Source organism: Anas acuta, chromosome 2 (genome assembly GCF_963932015.1).
Source record: "Anas acuta chromosome 2, bAnaAcu1.1, whole genome shotgun sequence".
Lineage (NCBI taxonomy): Eukaryota > Metazoa > Chordata > Aves > Anseriformes > Anatidae > Anas > Anas acuta.
The window spans coordinates 124,432,326-124,454,119 of record NC_088980.1 but is presented as its reverse complement, the minus strand read 5'-3'; positions in this window follow the sequence as shown (position 1 = coordinate 124,454,119).

Genomic DNA, 21,794 nt, shown 5'->3' with positions numbered 1-21,794 from the left:
CATTTCCCCACCCTATTTTCTGTGGTGGAAAAAAATAGTTTCATAAGTGTGAAACTTAAATACCTTTGCTCTAAAAAATATTCCCACAAAGTTTATTTAACTCAAACCGAAGTTGACTTCTCAGGATGATTCCTGAGTCCTGAATCTGTGACCTAGAAAGCTGAGAAAAGCAACAATCTCTGACAGTAAAGTGAAGAAATATTTTTATACTTGCTAAAAGTAATCAGGCAGGGATGATAGACTAGCTCCGCAAAATTAGTTTTTATGGGAAGAGGACGTTTCATGACAGTTATGGACAATATCAGTGTTCATGGCACTCAGTAACAGCTAGCTAGGCTAAGAAATAGCCATAGAGGGAAATCCTGGTGTGCGTTACAGACACTTTGCTTTGCTTCAGCACTCACAAGGCTTGTGTCACCAACTAACTTTTTTATTATTTTTTTTTTAAGTATTACTATATCTCAATAAGGACTTTTCCAGTCTATATGAAACTCTGTCTAAGTGGTAGGATAATGCCTGGAAAACAGGCACAGTCCTTAGTTTATGTAATACATAAAATATTTTTTTTTTTACTATTTGGCTGCTTTCTCCAGGAAAAAGATGCTGAAAGGCTGTGATATAGCCTTTCCCAACCATAGGGCAGTAAATAAAAATAAGGATGCAAAAAGAAATAAACAACAGCAGCAAAAAAGCATCAATGAAATTCATGAAGCTGTGCAAGGGTTTGAGAAAAGGTTTGAATGCTGCTCTAGAAAAGTAGATTACAGCTTGTGGGAGGATCAGAAATGCTGATGGCAACTCTTTTAAATCGTATTTAGGAGCACATATGTAGAAGAACTAACCTGAATCAAGAGGTAACTTGTTATATCTGTATTTTTATATCAGATGCAGAATTTGTATCAATAGAAGATACAGATAATAAAAATAAAAACAAGGTTTTCTTCAGCACGTACTAATAATCTTTGTATGCATTCATTTTACATCTACTGTGTTTCTAGTTTACCTTCTTGGCAATCAAAACAGAAGGGGCACTTTATAACATCTGCAGGCAATTTTTATAGACACTAGCGATTCATAAACTTTGATTTCAAAGACATTTCCTACAAGTCTTTTTTGCTCCACAGGCCACATGAATTTCCCCACAAAAAATCCTTGATTTGTTTCCAGAGTTTATCTCACAATTTCTGTTGTCTTGGGGATGGAGTGGTTTTGTTATAGCTCAATCACTGTGAGATATTAACACAGCAAGCTCAAACAAATTCCCAAACCAGGAAAGGGTCCTTTAACCATTTTTTTTCAGAAATTCTTTTGTTGCTTTTGTTGTTGTTGGAAAAAAAAAATAAAAAAAAAAAATAGAAAACAACTTCAATTTTTCACATATGAAGAATAATATGATTTGAACCTTAACCACATTGTTTCCATGATGTAACTAAAAGATACAGTAAGATATGGTGGGAACAAGTGAGGAGAGAAAACTGTGGTGGGTTCGGATAAACTGGAAAAAAGTTTTTCTAACTGTAATAAGATGTTGATATTGTCAATACTACTACAAATCTATACATTAAAATTCCATTGTGGTTGTGGCCAAATATTGGTAACTTAAAGCTTAAATACATTGCAAAACTTTCTTAAACATCTCATATAATTTTGTAATATCTGCTGATAAAAACATTATGGTAATACCAAAATCATGCATCCTGGCTGGAACAACAGCTTTGTTGAAGATGAGTTGCAAGAGGATCTTGTCTGATCTGTGCTGAATAAAACAGTATTGGGGTAATGACTTAGAAGTAAACAAATGTGGAAGGAACTTCTAGCAGTTATCTTTGCTGTGAGCTTGTTGCAGGATCTAGTTCATGTCACATGAACTATATTTTTTTTAAAGCAGCAACAGATAAAAGAATGTATCCATGGTGGCAAGATGTGTAATTCCAGTAATTGTTGGCTCAAGAAAAACATTACAGGATAATGACAGATTGTAGACCCTGAGTTTTTATTGGAGTGCTTTCAGACATTGCTGTACTTTCAAATGGAGTGCAATAAAAATATTTGAAAACAAGAGGAAAAGGAAACTGCCCTCCACACAGATCAGGCATGTGGGTTTTATTAGTTGGAGCAAGGAAAGATCAGGTACAGTCATACAGGTATCTTTGTGGTTACCATTTTTAAGGAGATTTTTAAGGTACTAAACAAGGTATTGAAATCATGTCTATGCTTACAACCAGTTGTGAGGTCTCACTCAGTGCCAGTTATTCAAAGAAAAAGCCCAAAAGGAGGACCAGGGCTGTTAAATGATTCAGTGTATCTTAAAGATCCCACATTTTTCCACTCATTTGTGTAGCTGACAGCTAGCAGATTCATCTTCATTTTTTCAAACCTGTTCTTAAAAGTGTCTTTCAGCAGGTGGAAGTGGATTCAAAATACAGGGGCAAGAGTATTATCAGTGTGAATGTTCTGAGTTTAGCTTGTATTATTCTCTTGATAGCTCTACATCACCAAATAAGCTATTTCTTGATATACCATGTGGACGGTTTTGAATTTGGTGCACACTATTTCCAGAGTGAACTGATGAACTTACAGATAGTTTTGATAAGACTAAGCATTTCAGTTGGAAATGTTATCCAAAGAAATGTGAGCTCTTTCAGAAAGAGGTCGCCTACCTCAGGTGCATGCTCAACTCAGAGAGAATTTCCACTGCCAAGTGACAATATGAATGGTGTAAATCTGGTTAACTTCCCTGGCATACTGAGACTTAAAGTTTTACAGGGCTACACTACTAGAACAGAAGGTCTATTTCCATGTTACCAAAACTATTACCTGGTTTGGGATAGAAGAGAAAAATATAACATTACTCCCTAATTCTGTTTGGAACCTGTAGAGGTGAAAACCTTGTTCCCAAGGGGTTGGTGCTGGGGTCCATCTTGTTTGATAACTTTATTGATGATTTGGAATCAAGCACGCCCTCAGTAAGTTTGCAGACCACACCTAGCTGTGTGGAAGTGTTGATTTGCTGGAGAGTAGGAAGACCCTGCAGAGGGACCTGGACAAGTTGAATTGATGGGAAGAGGCCAAGGGGATGAGGTTCAACATGACCAAGTGCCAGTTCCTGCACTTTGGCATTATCCTGCATTTCAAGGCATCCTGGCTTATATCAGGAATTGTGTAGCCAGCAGGACCAGGGAGGTGATTGTCCCCCTGTACTCTGTTCTAGTGAGGCTGTACCTTGAGTACAGTTTTGGGCACCTCAGTACAAGGACATCAAGGCCCTGGAACATATCCAGAGAAGGACTACGAAGCTGGTGAAGGGTCTGGAACACAAATCCTGTGAAGAGCGGCTGAGGGAACTGGGGTTATTTAGTTTGGAGAAGAGGAGGCTCGGGGGAAACATTATTATTCTCTACAATTACTTGAAGGGAAGGTGTGGGGAGTGGGGGGTCAGCCTCTTCTCACAGATAACTAGTAATAGGACAAGAGGGAATGGTCTCAAGTTGCACCAAGAGAGGCTCAGGTTGGATATTAAGAAAGATTTCTTCTCAAAAAGAGCAGTCAGGCACTGGAGAGGGTTGCCCTAGGGAGGTGGTGGAGTCACCATCCCTGACGGTGTTTAAGGAAAGGGTAGATGTGGTACTTTAGGACATGGTTAGTGGGCTATTTTTCTGATAGGTGGGTGGTTGGACTAGATGATCTTAGAGGCCTTTCCCAACCTTAATCTTCCTGTGATTCTATGAAAAATGTTCTCAAGTGTCTTTAGAGTCACTTGAGATGCATTTTGAAATTCTGTCCATATTGAAAGCAGAGGTAAAGAGATGTTGGAACTGAGAATACTGAATTGTGGGATAATGAATAATAGTTAAAGTCCTTCCTTGACACAAAAAAATATTGAGCTACCTGAAATAGTAGTCCTTCAGAGCTAGCTGTTGACTTATTATTTAATTTACATTCATCAGGCAAAATTGTAGTCAAAATACATTTTTACAATGGTTCCACATAATAAAAATTAATTGTTTGTAGCTAGGATGCAACTTCACAGGCAGACCAATAGTCTTGGGAAGGCAGATACAATGTGCACAGGTGGTCATGTAGAAGCAACAGCTGCAAACACAGTTACCTTATGAAATATGGAACCGGTTACTCAAAGGGAGTTGTTCCCCTAGGTTTTCACATATTCACAGTTCCTATTTCTGCTCCTAGAACAATAGAGAAGGGTGTTGTTGGAGTATAGCCCAGAGTAAAAAGGTTGCTCAAACAGAAGATCTTGATGTTAAAATTGTGTGTTACTGGAATTTCAACTGGTAGTTGCCAATATCATGGAACAGTTTATTCTTCAATATAATATTGAAATGATTTTCAGAGTGAACATCTGGAATATAAAGATGTTATGTTGCTTAAGGAAAAAAAAAAAAAAAAGAAAAAAAAAAAGAAAGAAAAAAAAACAGGGAAAAAGATGGGAGAAGGGGAGAAGGTATCACCTTATTATATTGTGTGACAGGGTGGTCTCCTGAAGGAATGTTGTGGCAGGGGTAGGGGTGAATGACTGGGATATGCATAACATGGAAGATTAGTATTGCCTTGTCATACCTTATATTTTTTTTATTGTGTATACATGCGGCCACAGCTTTTCTGTTCCCCAACCACTGCATAGTCTATATAAGAAAGAGCAAAGCAGGTTGTGTGGGTTAGCCTTAGATACAAAAGACAATTGCTTAAAAATCCTTCAAAGCTGAGTTGAAGAAGATAGAGACTTTGCGAAATTTCTGTATTTTTAAGTCCCTGAGATCAGGGACTGGTTCTTTGCAACAGAGAAACCTATGTGTTGGAAGGATATCTTTTTCCTTCTTTGATACAAGGTTTTCTTAGCTGTAGTAGAATAGTGTTTTAGGTGCTCTGCTCAGCCTGGTGTCATACCACATACATCTGGAACCTAAAAAGGATTAAGATCATGCTATTGTTGTAAGTCTTGGACACCTCAAGATTGTGATATAGGGGAACAATTCTGATACACAGAACTAGTAGAGGAAATATAGTATCTTTTTTTTTAGACAGTCTGTCATTTGGGACATTATATTTTGGGTATTATTTGTAAGAGAGAAGTTATCTAATTCTTCTTTTAAGCATCATAATTAGTTTCTCTAACACCACAGAATGGCTAGTGTACAAGATTGTTACATGGCTGTCTGAAGTCATTTGTTTTAGCATCTGAAAAACACAAGTTCTGCGTGGTCAAAAGTGAGTGGTTTACAGCACAGAGTTTCTCCTTGTAAATTGAATATTTACCTGAAGACAGGGAAGATACAGATGAAAAGTGTTGAGAGCAAAAATCTTTACTTGGAAGGTGTGAGAAAAAGGGAATGTCTTACTGAAGAAACAATGTTTTTATAGAGAGGATTTCTCCTAGTAGAACTAGGACAAGTTTATGACAAGTTGTGCCACATCTTTCAATATAAAATGGATCTGTGTCCATTCAGTAAATTAGTATGTGACCATACAAAATATTTTCTCTGCAAAATGGTGCACTCTTCTCCACTGCACAATGGTAAACCCTAAGGAACAGCTGAACATGGACAGGAAAACCAAGCAACACATTTCAGTTCTTTTCCCGTTTGAGTCTGGGTGAAGAAATGCCCAGCAGAATCACAGAGGAGGAATAGATTAGCTGTACAGTGCTTTCATTTCTGTGTAATATTTTATAATCATTACCTTGAAGCAGGCTTGCTTTCAAGTTCCCAAGAAGAGCTCAGGGCAGAGTGTGATATTTAAGCCTAGACATCTTTTCTCATCTGTGTTTCCTGTCACAATGCCAGTGTCTGTGTGTGCAAAGTTCTGGCAGCCTGAAATACTTTGATTTTTCCTTTCCCAGGCTTCAAAAGACAAGGTAAACAATGGGCTTGTGACTCCAGGGCAAGCATTGGTAGCGAAGAGTTTACAAGGTAGCTCATCTTCTTTATGTTTCTGGCATCACTTTAAATATTTTGCTGTGTAGAAGAGATGTGTGTAAGAGGAAAAAAGAAAAGAAAAAAAAAAAAAAAAAAAAAGCTTATTTTGTGGTTTTTGAGGCTGCAGGTTTGATGCCTAGAGGTGATTTCTGGTCCTCACAGGTTTTTTGCTCTTGCTACAGGTAAAACAGAGGACAACTCTGCATCAAAGGTTTTAAATGTGTATTTAAAACCAAAAAGTGATGAATTTTTAAAAGATCCTTGAAAGACATTTGCATTTCTTTGACAATGAAAACAATATGTAAGTTTAAAATAAATAAATACAATACAATATAATTAAAATAAAATAAAATAATATAAAATAAAATAAAAGTGTCGGATAAGGTGTTCAGCTTAATAGTGTTTTGGATATTTATCTTAAATGCTTTAGATTCACTATCATGGCTTGGCATCCATGGGATAAAATCAATATGCATACACTGTGTATATGCATACTCTGTGTCATAGTACAGTTATAATATATTCAGGCAAGTATTGCATACTGATCTATATTGAAATACAACCACAATACTTTTTAAAAACAATAACTGTGTTCTTTCAGGAGCTGTTCCTCTGAGAAAAACATCACCTCACAAAGACCAAAGGAGATCACGACTCTCCTGTGCAACTATAGTGTAACTGTTCCTGAAAGCCTGTGCTCAACTTTGGGGAAGTTATTGCCAGAAGAATAAGGACAAATTGGAGAGAGTTCAGAAAAGTCTAGTAAAAATAATAGTGGAGCTGTTGAGACCTACACATGAGAAAAGATTTTAAAAATCTGTACTATTTAGCCTGAATGATGACCAATTTTAAAGTCTGCAATTGTTCATTGACACTTACTATGTGTAGCATAATAATCTGGGGATGGGGATGTAACATTTAAGATTTCTAGACTGAAAAGGGAATAAACATTAAGAAAACTGCAATTTAGGGCAAAGTGAAAAACAGCTCTCTCAGAAAATTATACAGAAGCCGAAACAGGAAGTACTCTAACAAAACATCAGGGAGATGTTCTCAATAGGCAAGTGCATACAAAATGCTTTATTCATTCAGAGCTCAACCCTTAATTTATTGAAAATTGACAAGAACAGTCTGTTCTGCTTAAGTTAGTCCATTGCACTTGTAGTAGTAGTCTACCAAATTATTAGAACTGCTGTAAGCAGCAGTGCTGCTATGTAGAACATATTGTCTTTCTTTTCATTTTTGTTACACTGAGTGAAAATGAATTTATGTAAACATAAGTATCGTATGTTTCAATCAATCAATCAATCCAGTGCACCCTAGCAAAGTAGACTGGATGACCATATAGTAATTTGAACTTTCTGTTTTACATCTCTGTCTCTGCTTAGGAAATGGCATCTGGTGTGTAATAAAACATTGCAGAATATAGATCATGTGACAAAAAGTCTTTTGGAGATGGGATAGCAGTCGTAACAAATACTTGGTGGATTCAACAAAGCATCAGAACAAAATAGTGGAAAAACCTCTACTAATAGAAATATTCCACTTCCTCTTTCCCTTCCCCTTCTCCTCTCTCTTTCCTGTTTTCGTCTCAGTGCAGTTTCCACAAAAATATATTACCCCTCTAGTATATGTTCTTAAATTTAGAATTTAGGTCAAAGAGAAATAAATACTGATAGTTCCAGTATGTCATATCTGGATACCAATAAAGTATCAGTCTATTTCTACTGGGAATATTCCAGTTCATTATATGGTTGATGTCATGTGTTACAATGCCCAGTTCTCCATTGGTTGTCTGAATTGCATTATGAATTTCATCTGTCCTATCCCTCATGTTCTTAGAAAGAGAATATCTACATCTATGTCTGTATCTATGTCTATGAAAACAGATATGATCTAGATATTTATTTCAAATAGTGAATTTGGGTTGCATTTTCCTATATTTTCACATTCTGATTATATAATTTTTTAAGGTGGAAGATAGTGCCCAGAAAATCATCTGTGACATCAAATGTTAGACATTTCTCTGATGGATTAAGCTGTTCTTTGCTGTAGGCTACTAACTTCTTTAATCCCCTGGATTTATACAGCCAGGGAACTCTTGTATTTTACTTGAGATGACTGCATAATATATTCCATTACAATCATATTTCCATGCTCCCTTTATTTGGTGCCAAGCAAAGAAAAACTGGTGTTTTCATTTGTTTTCTTGAGTATTTATGTAGAACCTCCACCTCACAGCAGACAATTGGGCAAGACAATAGTAAAGTGAAGCTAATGCCAACGTCCTCAGTTCTACCATTAACTCCATATTTGCAAATGTGTTTGTAAATTGTTTTTTATGTGTAGCAGAAAAATAAAGTCACACATCTAAATGCAGTTAAAACGCATAAGACTGACCATATCAGTTTTGAAAAGCCGTGGGGAATTTGACAGGGAGAAAAGGAAATGAAGCTGTTCCCAGAAATCCGCTGCCACGTCTAATTTGTTACACAAGGCTTGAGGATGCAGTAGTTAAAAGCCTTCCTAATTTAGATAATCGGATTGCAGAACCAGTAGGGTACGTGGAGTGGCTGTTCTTTGCATACAGCCCACTGAAGAAAATGGATCACTTTTGCTCAAAATCTCATGTTCACAAAATTTCACGTATCAGTTTTAAGTGCAAAATGAGTCTCCTGAGATTATGAGTTTTGAAATATTTGTGGAGATGTATAGGCGCTTTCACAGAGCTTTATCTCAGTACTGTAAAATTCCCATGGTTTCTACTGAATACTCTGTAACTGTATAAAATCCTGAAACTGTTGAGGATACAGATCAGCCTGCTGCTGTAATGGGGACAGTTCAGACTACATCTGTTCCAAAATAAATTAATTAATTAATTAATTAATTAATTAATGTAGTGTATTTTCCTCAGCTAAATATAGCATTGTGAGTCTCTCAGTCATTAACCTGAGGTTTCTTCAGCCTTTTTTGGAACACTCTTTCAAAAACTTTTTAGTACCTCTTAAGTAACCATTTCTCAGGCTTTTGTTTTTTTTTTTCTACTTTACACTACCACTGAAAAAGAAAGAGTTTCATCAACAGCTAAAGCCCCTTCTGGTTCTCTCTCCTTGAGATTTATGCATCAAAGAGCACTCTGCTCCAGGGGTAAAGGTCACTTTTACAGATACATTTCCCCATATATCGCTGGCTGTTTCTACTCTTCCAGAAAGCAGCGGGTTCCTTCATCTCAGCTCCATTTTTATTACTATGTCAAAAAAAAGTAAATTGCAGTAGTTTAGGAGAGAAATTTACTCCATTTAGTTCTTCCGTGAGCTTTTATAGGTGGATGACACTATTGTGTTTTGTTTTTTTTTTTCATCTTTTGCTACTTATTTGAAATGCATTGTGTTACTCTAATGGCTGTTGTCATGTTCGGGAGTTTGGCACTGTAGACACTGAATGAACCTTGATGTTGTCTTTGCATTTGGGGCTTTACCTTCCCTAGAGACCAAGCCAAGGAGGAGAGAGAAGAGTTTGAGTTGTCTGGGAGCAGCTGGCTAACTTCCATCATGTCAGTGTGAGTAGAAGCGCTGGGAGACAAAACGGGAATGTTCTTGTAGAAACTGGGATGAGAGCTAAAGAGAAAGAAGCAGGAAAGAAGGCAGGAAGGGACTGAGCAGAGCTGAGTGAGGCAAGCAGAAGACTGATGAGGAGTCTGGAAAGAAATTACTGCTGCTGCTGCCAAGTAGTAAACTCTGCTGCCAAGTAACTCTTGATAAACTTATCAAGAGTTGACTTAGTTCAAGCAGAAACATTAATTATCTGTATTCAAAACTGCTACTATGTCCATTTTCACAGCCAAAACTTACTGACACAAGGATTTAGGGAAGTCAGCCACTATGTTTTACAGAGACTGAATCTGTTGAACCTTTGAGTGTATAGGGATCTATCCTTCATTGGAATAAGTCAAATCAGTGTGAAAAAAATATGACCTCTCTTTTTGAAATTACCCACAGTCACATAACTGCTCTGTGAAAATCAGATGATAAAAAACACACTTTATTCTTTCATTATTCAATAAGCATGATTTTACCTATATTTCTAAGAGGTATTTCCTTGGAATGGCCTACTTGGTGCAATAAAGAAGGCTTTTTAACTTGTCAAATTCACTAGTTATACATTTGTAAGCCCTGTCTCCAAAAGTTACCACCTGTTCACTGGACCCCGGGAGATCTTGACAAGAATTCCATGTATTTAATTATATTTTAAAAACAAGAAATGTCCAATTGTTTATTAGTAAGATAGTTGCTCTATGATTAGTCACATAAATCACAGTCAACAAAATCAAATAGCAATCAGCTAGCCATTCAATAACTATCAAGAGTTCACTTCTGCCCAAAATGTTCATTGCAAATTAAAAGTTTATCTTCAAGCAAATATCAAACTTCTATTGTTTTTTTTTCTTACAAGCAACATTTTATTCATGCATCTCTAATTCTTCATTAAATGAGCAAAACTTACAAACCAAGACTATTTTAGCGTGACTTTGACCTCCTTATTTCAATGACCTGTTTAGAGGGCATTCTGGTTTTCATTTTCTGTGTGCACATAAATTTGACAGCCCACAGATATATATATATGATATATTTCACATATATTTCACCTCTATTTTAAAGACATGGTTTCATTTTCCCCTTCTTCTATTGACAGACTTGTCACTGATTCTGATATTCAAAAAAGCAATGACGACAGATAGATGTCTGTAACTGAACAACCCACAGTGGAGTTCACTTGTTCTAGTAGATGTTTCTTTTTGCTTTTGTCTACTTACTTTGTTTCCCCTTTCCCAGAGCAAGTGTATTTAGGGATTTAAGGATTATTTCTACTGAACAGATGTCACAGACACAGCATTTTGTTGGGCAGAAAAACTTCTTACTATTCTTCCATCCTACATATATTCATGTCCGTTTTACTTTCCTGAAATTAAAAAATAAATAAATAAAATATACTAACTGATCTCACATTTTGTTTATTTAATATTCCTCTGTTTTACAAGGGAGAATAATAACACTGATATTCTCTTAAGAGATCATAACTGTCTTTGCCACCATACCATATAATATGCTAGTTGTTACACAATAACCAGTTACCTGTTTATTTTTTCTAGATAATTTTTATGACACTCAGAAAATCTTTCACTTGCATTTCTTAAATGGAGCTTTATGAAACACAGAATTTTAAAAGGCACCATCTAGGGCAAGGTGGCTATGGGATAAGGAACAGCAGTCACAGTGTTAAAGCAGGGAAGCTCTGGCTGACAAAATGTAAGCTTTCTAAAACAAAATGCAAGTTGGCAGCTTCCGAGACAGTTTGTAGAAGAAGTTGGAGACAAGTCTAGGTGCTTTTCCAAGGATTTGAGTCAAATATGTCAGCTGGATTGATTTCACCTGTTAGCACAGATAGTTCAGGGAAAGACTGAGTCCTCACTCTTTGTCCCTATTTTTTGCTGCATAGATAACCCAATTTAACAGCATAAAACCTGCTGTTCCCCCTGCCCCCCACCCCTTTCCTCTCCCCTGTTTTATTTGTCTGGCAGTTGCCAGCAGGGATCAGACAGTAGGAACAGTGCAGTCAGCACCTTTTTCTGGGGCACAAGCACCAGACTAGAATTTATTGGCTTTATTCACTGCAGGGAAGATCACTACATCCAAGACAGAGCCTCTCATGCAGAGTAGCAATGGTTTACCACCAGTCCCATCAGCCAGCTCCAGATGAAGTTTTAAGCTTTGTTTCATGCCCCTCAGGCTGAGAAAAGGCTGTCTCTCATGGAACGCTAACCATCCATTTGGCCCCAGACGCCTCCATTTGATCAGATGATAAATTAGAGAACTTGCCTTGGACTGGAAGTGACCGTTTCGCCTAGGTGGACATGGGGATAAAAATACCTGGGTGAGCTCCGATTTAAAACAACAGCCAAGCATCATATTTATCAAGTGGGTCTCTATCCATCTTCAGGGTGGAAAACAGTAGCTGAAGTACTTCCCCTGCCAACGCATACTTTATAAAGCCATGGGGGTGTCTTTTGGGGGGGTGTGAGAATGGGAGGTGTGGGGGTTGCTTTTGTGGGGCAGCCTGCAGTGACACAGCAACCCAGACATATGGTGTCATTATTCAGCCGACACAAATTTGACACTCAGTGAATTTATTATATTTTGGTTTGCTCCTGGTGCCTGAAAGGCTTTGCAACTGTCTCTTCATAGGGCCTGTCACAGATGTTGATGTATTTTCCTCCTCCACAGCCAGGTTTTACTGTGGAAACTGATACAACTTCACGATAGAATTTCTGGATGAATTATTCACGCATTGCATGCTTTCTGCACATAGGGGGTTGGAAGAAATCCATCCTATTCAATAAATGGTCTCTTTAATCCCCTTTAACAGAGCTTTTTCCCTGAGTTTAAACCATTTCTATTATCACCTTTGTGATCCTAATGTTTTGGATAACATATTTACAGTTAATAGCTTTGTTAAAAATTTCACTATATTTCACCTTAACATGCAATTAAATTGTCCAGACACAGTGATGAAACTGATACATCGATGAGACAATAAACCATATGGGCCAGATTCTCATCTTCTTAACTCTGGTTGTCTTTTTTTTTTTTTTTTTTTTTTTTTTTTTAATCCTACAGATCATTCCATGTCCAGTGATTTATAGGGTAATTCCTGAAATATCTCAATATTTGTTGTTGTAGAAAGAAAGGACTGTTGCTAATGCCAGTACCATCTGTGGAGATGATTTTTTAATTGAAAAGAATTTTCAGTCTTGAGAGTAGAGAGTTGGATGAACTCATCACTGCCCCCTGAGAGAAGATTAATGAAATGAAAACATATCATACCCCTTTAATACCTGGAGAAGCAATAAGGATGCATCAAGTGACGATATAGAGCATGGGGCGTGGGGGTAAATTACTTTAACATAACATGGAAAGTCTATCCAAGAATTAAAAATTGAATTTACAGTTTTAAAAGCTATTGCAGCATTAGTGTTTTTTACTAAAACTCTCAGTTCCATTTTCTTCCTGACTTCTAGCTCTAGAAGCAAAGCTCATATTCAGATTCCTTTACTCTCGACCTGATACACAATAATACCTATTCCCAGAATAATCCTGTTTAATTCAATATTAAATATTTATATACATATAAAAAAAAAGTTTTGAAATCAAATGGCTGCATGAATATTAATTTTCCTGAACCAATGCAAGTAATATTACTTTTGAAAGGCTCAACCAAATAAAAGTAAGTAAATGGCTATTCACTACCTATAGTGTTAGAAACATATTTTGTTTTAGTATAAAACTTACACTATGTTGGCAAGAATTGGCAATTTAAAGGCTGATAATATTTTCCTCAGATTGCTGTATTTTACATATTACTAATACAGCCTGCAGTGCTTTATTTCTATCTACATTAGGTCACCAGTAGTTAAAATGGGATTTATATTCATATTTTGGAACAATGGCTTTTCTTGATAAAGCTCCATGTACTAAGCGCCCTTCCTTCTACCTTCATGGCTGTATTCAAATGTCAAGAATACAGAAACTACCTGTCCTTCATCTTAGTGTTTTGTAGAAGGTTTAAAAGTATTAGTAATAAGCATTTCCCAAATTTTAATTTTAATTCACACCATAACTTAAAAATAAATAAATAAATAAATAAATAAATAAATCCGGTTTTGGTTGAGCTAAATTACATTTCATGTTCTTATTGAAAATAGTTAAAATAGTTATATGTTTTGGTTTTTTATTTTTCTTCCTAAACAGTTGCATATTATTCATAAAATTACTGTATTTTAGAAATATACTTTGACAAATTTGTGTCGTTACTACAGTACATTTCTATGAAATAAGAAACAATACATCAAACTATCTTTTGATATTTAAAAAAATAAATATGTTTTTTTAACAGCTTGGGGCTTTCTCATTTGAAGTAGAGCAGGAGACGTCTTTACAGAAACAGGTCAACCTGAGTTGAAATGACACAATTTGTACCCCAAGCTATAGATTCTCCTGGTCAAGAGAGTAGATCTAAACAAGATAGCACAATCGGAAAAAGAATATAATACTCTAGAATATAGGTATAGTTTGGGACTACACTTTTCTCATCAGTGAACCACAAACTGGAGCAGATACAGAATTCAAGTATTTATTTGACTTTACTTTTTGGTGACATCTATGACAAAGTGACGCGCTGGGTGGACGAGGGAAAGGCTGTGGATGTGGTCTACCTTGACTTCAGCAAGGCTTTTGACACCGTCTCCCACAGCATTCTCCTCAAGAAACTGGCTGCTCTTGGCTTGGACTGGCACACGCTTCGTTGGGTTAAAAACTGGCTGGATAGCCGGGCCCAAAGAGTCGTGGTAAATGGAGTCAAGTCCAGTTGGAGGCCAGTCACTAGTGGCGTCCCCCAGGGCTCGGTGCTGGGGCCGGTCCTCTTCAACATCTTCATCAATGATCTGGACGAGGGCATTGAGTGCACCCTCAGTAAGTTTGCAGATGACACCAAGTTAAGTGCGTGTGTCGATCTGCTCGAGGGTAGGAAGGCTCTGCAGGAGGATCTGGATAGGCTACACCGATGGGCTGAGGTCAACTGCATGAAGTTTAACAAGGCCAAGTGCCGGGTCCTGCACCTGGGGCGCAATAACCCCAAGCAGAGCTACAGGCTGGGAGATGAGTGGTTGGAGAGCTGCCAGGCAGAGAAGGACCTGGGAGTGATGGTGGACAGTCGGCTGAATATGAGCCAGCAGTGTGCTCAGGTGGCCAAGAAGGCCAACGGCATCCTGGCTTGTATCAGAAACAGCGTGACCAGCAGGGCTAGGGAGGTGATCGTCCCCCTGTACTCGGCTCTGGTGAGGCCGCACCTCGAGTACTGTGTTCAGTTTTGGGCCCCTCGCTACAAGAAGGACATCGAGGTGCTTGAGCGGGTCCAAAGAAGGGCAACGAAGCTGGTGAGGGGCCTGGAGAACAAGTCCTACGAGGAGCGGCTGAGGGAGCTGGGCTTGTTCAGCCTGGAGAAGAGGAGGCTCAGGGGCGACCTTATCGCTCTCTACAGATACCTTAAAGGAGGCTGTAGAGAGGTGGGGGTTGGCCTGTTCTCCCACGTGCCTGGTGACAGGACGAGGGGGAACGGGCTAAAGTTGCGCCAGGGGAATTTTAGGTTAGATGTTAGGAAGAGCTTCTTTACTGAAAGGGTTGTGAGGCATTGGAACAGGCTGCCCAGGGAGGTGGTGGAGTCACCATCCCTGGAAGTCTTCAAAAGACGTTTAGATGTAGAGCTTAGGGATATGGTTTAGTGGGGACTGTTAGTGTTAGGTTAGAGGTTGGACTCGATGATCTTGAGGTCTCTTCCAACCTAGAAATTCTGTGATTCTGTGATTCTGTGACATTAACACAAATACAACAATCCTGTTTGGATTTCAATGAACTTCCGGGGATTTGTGTGCAATCTTTGGAGATTCATTTCTGTAGCAGAAAAATTAAGAATGTAGGATGTTAAGTTTGTTCTCTCCAAAACATATACACTTGCCATGCAAGCACCAGTACAGATGAATTTGCAACACAAAAGTTGAGATGTGATTGTGACCCTGAATTTACAACACCATGCAACAACAGACAGTCCCACATTAGTCCTTTCTGGAGAATGAACAACTGACTCTTTTCACCTCATGCCATTCATTTCACCTTTACATATTTGCAAATTCTTTTGCTTGTACATGCATACATAAAGGTTGGATCTGTGGAGTTGCTGTTAGGACAGGAAATGCCATTGGGTTGCACAGGCCAAAGGCAACTACAGTAAAGCTCTGGCCAAAGAGTAGCCAAGATATGCTATTAAATACATAGATATAGTGATTTGCTGACACACATCTTTGCATCAGACAGAAAGTTCTCCATCTTCATCTCCATTAGTCAGGCTGTGTGCACATGCATGGCAGGTGCGAAGAGCAACGAGCCGGAGTGAAGTGCCAGATGCTATGCCTGGGAAGTCTCTTGAAGCCTGTGATCTCTCCCCTCCTTCAGCTCCCTTCTGAAAACTCCTCTTTCACTAAGGCATGTGTTAAATTATAGGTAGATAACAGCTTAGCAGGTTGAGAGCTACCTAGGAATAGTGTGCATTAGAGCTGTTCTGCCAACACGTCACAGTGCGCCAGTTCCCTCTTTAGCACATCCCAACTGCATACAAAGGCTTTTATGGCTCTACGTTGAGCCTCTGCCATGTATTCATGCTCTTCCAGGCAGAGCAAGATCAGCCCTCAGGAGCTGGGAAGCCCTGCCTAGGGATATTAGTATTCCCAGCTCCCTGACACACTGGTAGCCTTGTAGTCTCTCCAGTGCCATTGGTATGATAACACATAAAGACCAAAAAAGCTTCCTGCAAGGTGAAAGGATTAAGAGGAATGATCTGTAGATATCATCTTTGTGACCACCATACATGTTGAATTATAGTTTAAATAGTCAGAAAAATATTTTGGTAGATACTAAGTTTTATTGATAATAAATATTTCAGCATTCAACCCTCTGTGTAGACTACCTTTAAAAATCTTGCAGTAATGCTGTGCAGTCTGATTCTCCCATGCTTTTTTAGGCTTTAAATGGCAGCTATTGCAATGACTGCAGTAAATACAATTCTATGAACCGAAAAAAAGAAATGCAGGTGGCAGGTCTTTAAAATCTGATATTCATAGCTAGCTATTCTGCAGGAAAACATGGTTCTAAATTTATTTCATTTCCCTGTTTTATAAAAGAGAGCAGTGAGGGGAAAGGAAGAGGGAAGGAACTGAAAATGTTTCCAGGGAATTACTCAGTTTTATTGAGTTGTTGTTGTGTGCTTTACTTAACAAGCCAACTTTAAAATTATAGGTGGCCTAGAAATGGATGATGTGATACAATGGGAAATTGTTCAAATTCAACACAGCTGAAGGATACTCTGGTACTTGGCAGATATTTTGGCACTTTCGAATACTTTTCCTCCATCTTTTTCTTATGCAATATTTAATCTTATTGTAACATTAATTCCCACTTCATTCTGCTTGTCATTGCCACCTTGCCAGTTGTGTTTTCAGAGACTGCATTTTAAGTAGGATTTTTATATTTGGAATTTGGAAGTAATTTTTTTTTTTTTTTAATGTGTCTGAGAACAAGTCAGTTTTAAAATCTTCCATTCACCCTAGAGAATTTTCTTGATTTTTTATGGCTAGTTTATATGTGCAAGAGCAGATGGACAGAATAACAAATACATCAAGTGATAAATATTGCCTGGCTTACTATTCAGAACAGTGGGCAATATAAACTTTTTGGCATGTTTTTTTGACCTAATAATATTAAAGAATTTGGAAGGTGGACCTCTAAAGTGCTTTCATTTCAGGGAGAAAAGGAAGAAAGGATCAAACTTGCAGGAAGAGTACTTACTGATTTCCATGTAAGCAAGAGCAGTCTCGATATTTTGTGAAAATAAACTAACCTGGCTTTGTCAGCGTTCAATGTACACTTTATGTCCCCATTACCCAAAGACAGATGTGTAGTTTAATAAGCTTTAGCCATATAAGGAGAAAATTTGAACCTAAAATATGGCCAGGAACTTACCTCACTCTTTTGTTATTCTAGTAGCTTCTTTTAGGGTTGGGATCCAGAGGGAAAATGAAAAGAGTGTGAATTAAATTAAAAATAATAATAAAAAAATATCTTTCACCATCCCTATTTTGAATTTTATGCCCCTGACATCCTCAGTCAATTGTTTCTGCATTAGTCTGTAGTCATATCTGTGTTCTGGTCATCAGGTTCTTTTGTTTTGTTTTGTTTTGTTTTGTTTTCTGACTGAAAACAGACTGAAGTTGACCTGTTTATAGAAATTTGGGAAACCTTTAAACCTTTAAAGGCTGTTTAATCCAGTTCCTTGGATCTTTTGCTAACTTCTGACCTCAAAGGAAATGAGCTGAAGCAAATAGGATTATTAATATAAGTTTCAATGTTTTCTCTTAACTCCATACTACCAGTTTTACCTATGACTTCTGTGTTAGTCCACTGGAAATACAATTCTGTAGGACAGAGAGGGCAGTATCTGAGGAGAGAAGAAAGACGAATTGGTGTTCAGTTTTGCTGGTTATGGTTTTTATATGTGGCTAGTGAATTCTGCTTAGTCAAGCCCAAAGCCTTTCTAAGTGTTTAAGAACATGCAGAGTTGATGACTATAGGAATAGTCTTTATTCATAGGCACCCTTGTGATCAGCAATGAATATGTATGAGAATGACACTTTTTACAAATTTGCTACAAGGGCATACAATAGACTGTGTTAGCAAAGTCTGAGGTGATTCAGAAAGAAGCTAGAGGTCACTGAAAAGGTTTGGCAGAGCTTTTAATGAGTTTTCTTTGGGAATTCAGCAGTCTCTGTGAAGGCCAGACCTGTTTAAAAATACCAACTATTTACCTTAGGGGTTCTCAAAACATGAGCCAGGCTTTTTGGTCTCTGACTTTGAGTGTGCATACAAGCAGAAATATTTTTCTTTTTAAATGGAAAAATCTGCAAGCATAGGGTAAGTACATCTATTTTTGACAGCAAGATGCACTTCAAAGTGATCTAGAATATATTTTAGGAAGAGCAGACCAATCTTTAGCACTCACAGTGCCCAGTGAGTTCTTTCCACTAGCACTGGAGACAACTGTGTGTGTCAGAACATACATGTACAGTAAGAAAGCAGGAAGTCTTTATTTTATGGAGGAAATTATAATGATGGACTCTCAGAACAGCCTCACATGCAACAGTTCTTTCTCTAAAGAAATTAATTTTCTCTGCATATATCATGTGTGATGCTTCTCTTCTTATTCAGTCACAATCTTTTACTTCTCCCAGATTAAAAAAAAAAAAAAAAAAAAAAAAAAAAAGTGTGGAAAATGTTGCCTTTAAATGATAAACATTATGGAGAAAGTACTGCATTTTATTTTATTTTATTTTATTTTATTTTATTTTATTTTATTTTATTTTATTTTATATTTCAAATTAAAAAAAAATTGAGGATAAATACCAGCAATTTGTTTAGCTTGGTTACATAAAAGAAACCTATTGACATCAATACCCTGTGGCAGTGAAACATTTTGTGGAAGATCATTTTAAAAACAGTGCATGTTCTTTACGCACTTTGAATTTTTGCTGACCACATGATTAGGAGCATGATTTACATGTAGTCTCATGATAAGTTCCCCAGATAGCAAAGCATTATAGCCATATGCTTGCATTTATCCCAGTATAACTGTGTCCACACTCAGAGGTAATGACAGTATGGATATCAATAAGACATTCCTAGCACAGACTAAACCTAAGATGCTGAAAGGAGCTTTGTTTGTCACATCACCTGTCCTGTACATGTCCCAGTCAGATGTGCTGGTGCACTGTGTAGGCTGCTGAGGAAGCTGGGCACAGAGGTGGCCAGCCTGCTATTGTCCTCTGTGCAAGGTGCCTTGATAACTATAAAACAAAAGGATTGGGATGTTAGAAGCAGATACTTTTCCAGCCCAATAACTGAAGTGGGTCCATCACTAAGCATATTCTCTGCACTTCATGAATTGTCCAATAGCTATAGTATCATATATAACTCATTGTGAGTGCTGGTAAAAGTGATGTCCTCTGGTCATTGCTCACTGTGTGTCTGGAAAAATGTGTGCATGTGCTAAGACATTTCTCTTCAGTTTTCTCTGGGTGTCCCTGAGAAGCCACGATGAGTTGAAATGATCTGGTGAGAAGCATGTATCCATGTGAATCTGTATTTCTATATCTAAATGCTCACTATCAGATTGGGTTTACTGTAAGCTCTCATTCTGCTACGTGTACAAACTGGGCAAATAAAACGGTGCCCAAATTAGAAGAACCAGCAAAAAGGGAAATTGATTGATCCATGGGCATCCAGATGAGACAGATTTTTGGAACATCAAGCAAAGATCCTAGTTCTGTTTTGGGGTAAGAAGTTGTTGCCATCTACCAAGCCATGATGTATATCAGCAGCACAATACTGGGGACATTTCATATTGCAGGTGCAGAGTAAGAGGCACATTTGCCAAATGCTGATTTTGCACATCATAAAATGCAGCTCTCTAAGGTGACTCTGCCCTTCAGTCTGCAGACTAAGAAGAATTGAGGAGGAAGCATGTAAGAGGTCAATTAGTGAATGTTTTCCACTTACCACTCTGGAACATATCATCACATATTTTAAAACATTCAAAAAGAAGAGGTGCAGTTCTTTTGACTGCACTGTAAGCAAGATAAGTGTAAGCAAGATTGAGGACATACAAAGAAATGGCCAATTACTGAAATCAAACAAGTGACCAGAAGAAATGGTATCAAAATATTTCCCTGTACAGTATTTTATTACTTAATTGAAATTTAAAAAATCAACACCAACGAACTTTTTTGTGTGTGTGATTTTTGAGGATCTGTAACAAAAAAAAAAAAAAAAAAAAAAAAAAACTTCATGTTTTTTTATAGTGCTTCTAGGTCAGACAAATATTTGAGACTCCAAACTTTCATTTAAAAGATACAGTCACTTTTAAGACTTCTGGATTTGAAGACTGTCTCACAGACGTATCCTAGTATAACTCTACACAATCAGGAGCAAACAGATGAAAGAATTTTAAGTAATTTATTTATAAATCCCGTGGGATTTTGCATCACAAATTTTGAATGCTTGCCATCAAATCCATTTGTCTCTGAAGGAAGCCAGGTTTTTCCAACACTTTGGAGCTGGTAATATTTTTATAAATATATCTAAAACAAAAATATCCAGTCTAAAATACCAGCCACTAAGTTAACCTTGTTTGGTTAATGATAACATTGTGTAGTGGATCTTGAAGAAATATGTGTTGGATTCAGAGGACCTCATGTCACATAAGAAATATATTGGACAAAGATCATATACACTACTAGGTTTTAAAGCTGGTGATAGGAGATGGTAACGTATGTGAGGATCAACTGAGGAGGATAAGCAAGACCTGAAAGGTCTAATTATATGTTTTCTGGATTTGGTGTAATAGATACATAGTTTGAGGGAGCTCTGTTTTCAAACAGCAATTCTGCATTGTTAACATATTAGCACTGCTAAAAGAAGCCTGCCCAAGACTCTTCAATACAGCTAGGAAGCAAAAGAGAAAGAAGATTTATGCATGATGCACAACAGGAGTGTTGTGATTTAGCCTCAGCAGGCAGCTGAGTACCACCCAGCCACTTGCTCACTCTCCCCAGGTGGAGCAGGGGAGAGGGTGAGAAAAGTGTGCAGGAACTCATGGGTTGAGATAAGGACAGTTTACTAAGCAAAACAAAACCTATGCATGCAAGCAAAGCCAAACCAGGAATACATCAACAGGCCACTTCCAGGAGAGCAGGGCTCAGCATATGTAACAGTTTCTTGGGAAGACAAACGCCATCACACTAAACATCCCCCCTCTTCCTCCTTCTTTTCCCCAGCTTTTATTGCTGAGTATGATATCAAACAGTATGGGACATCCCTTTGGTCATTGTGGTCACCTGTCCTGGCTGCGTCCCATCCCAGCTCCTTGTGCACCCCCAGTTTCCTCCTTGGCAGAGAAGAAAAGTCCTTGGCTCTATGTAAATGCTGCTCCTCAACAACTAGAAGCATCAGTGCATTATCACCTCTATTCTCATCAAAAAATCCAAAGCACAGCATTGCGTAAGCCTCTATGGAGATAAATAAATAAATAAATAAATAACATTAACTCTGTCCCAACCAAAATCATGACAAGGAACAATGTAGCATACATGATGCCGATGAGACATATTTGACAGATACAGCAAACATAAATCTGACTCAGGCAAGT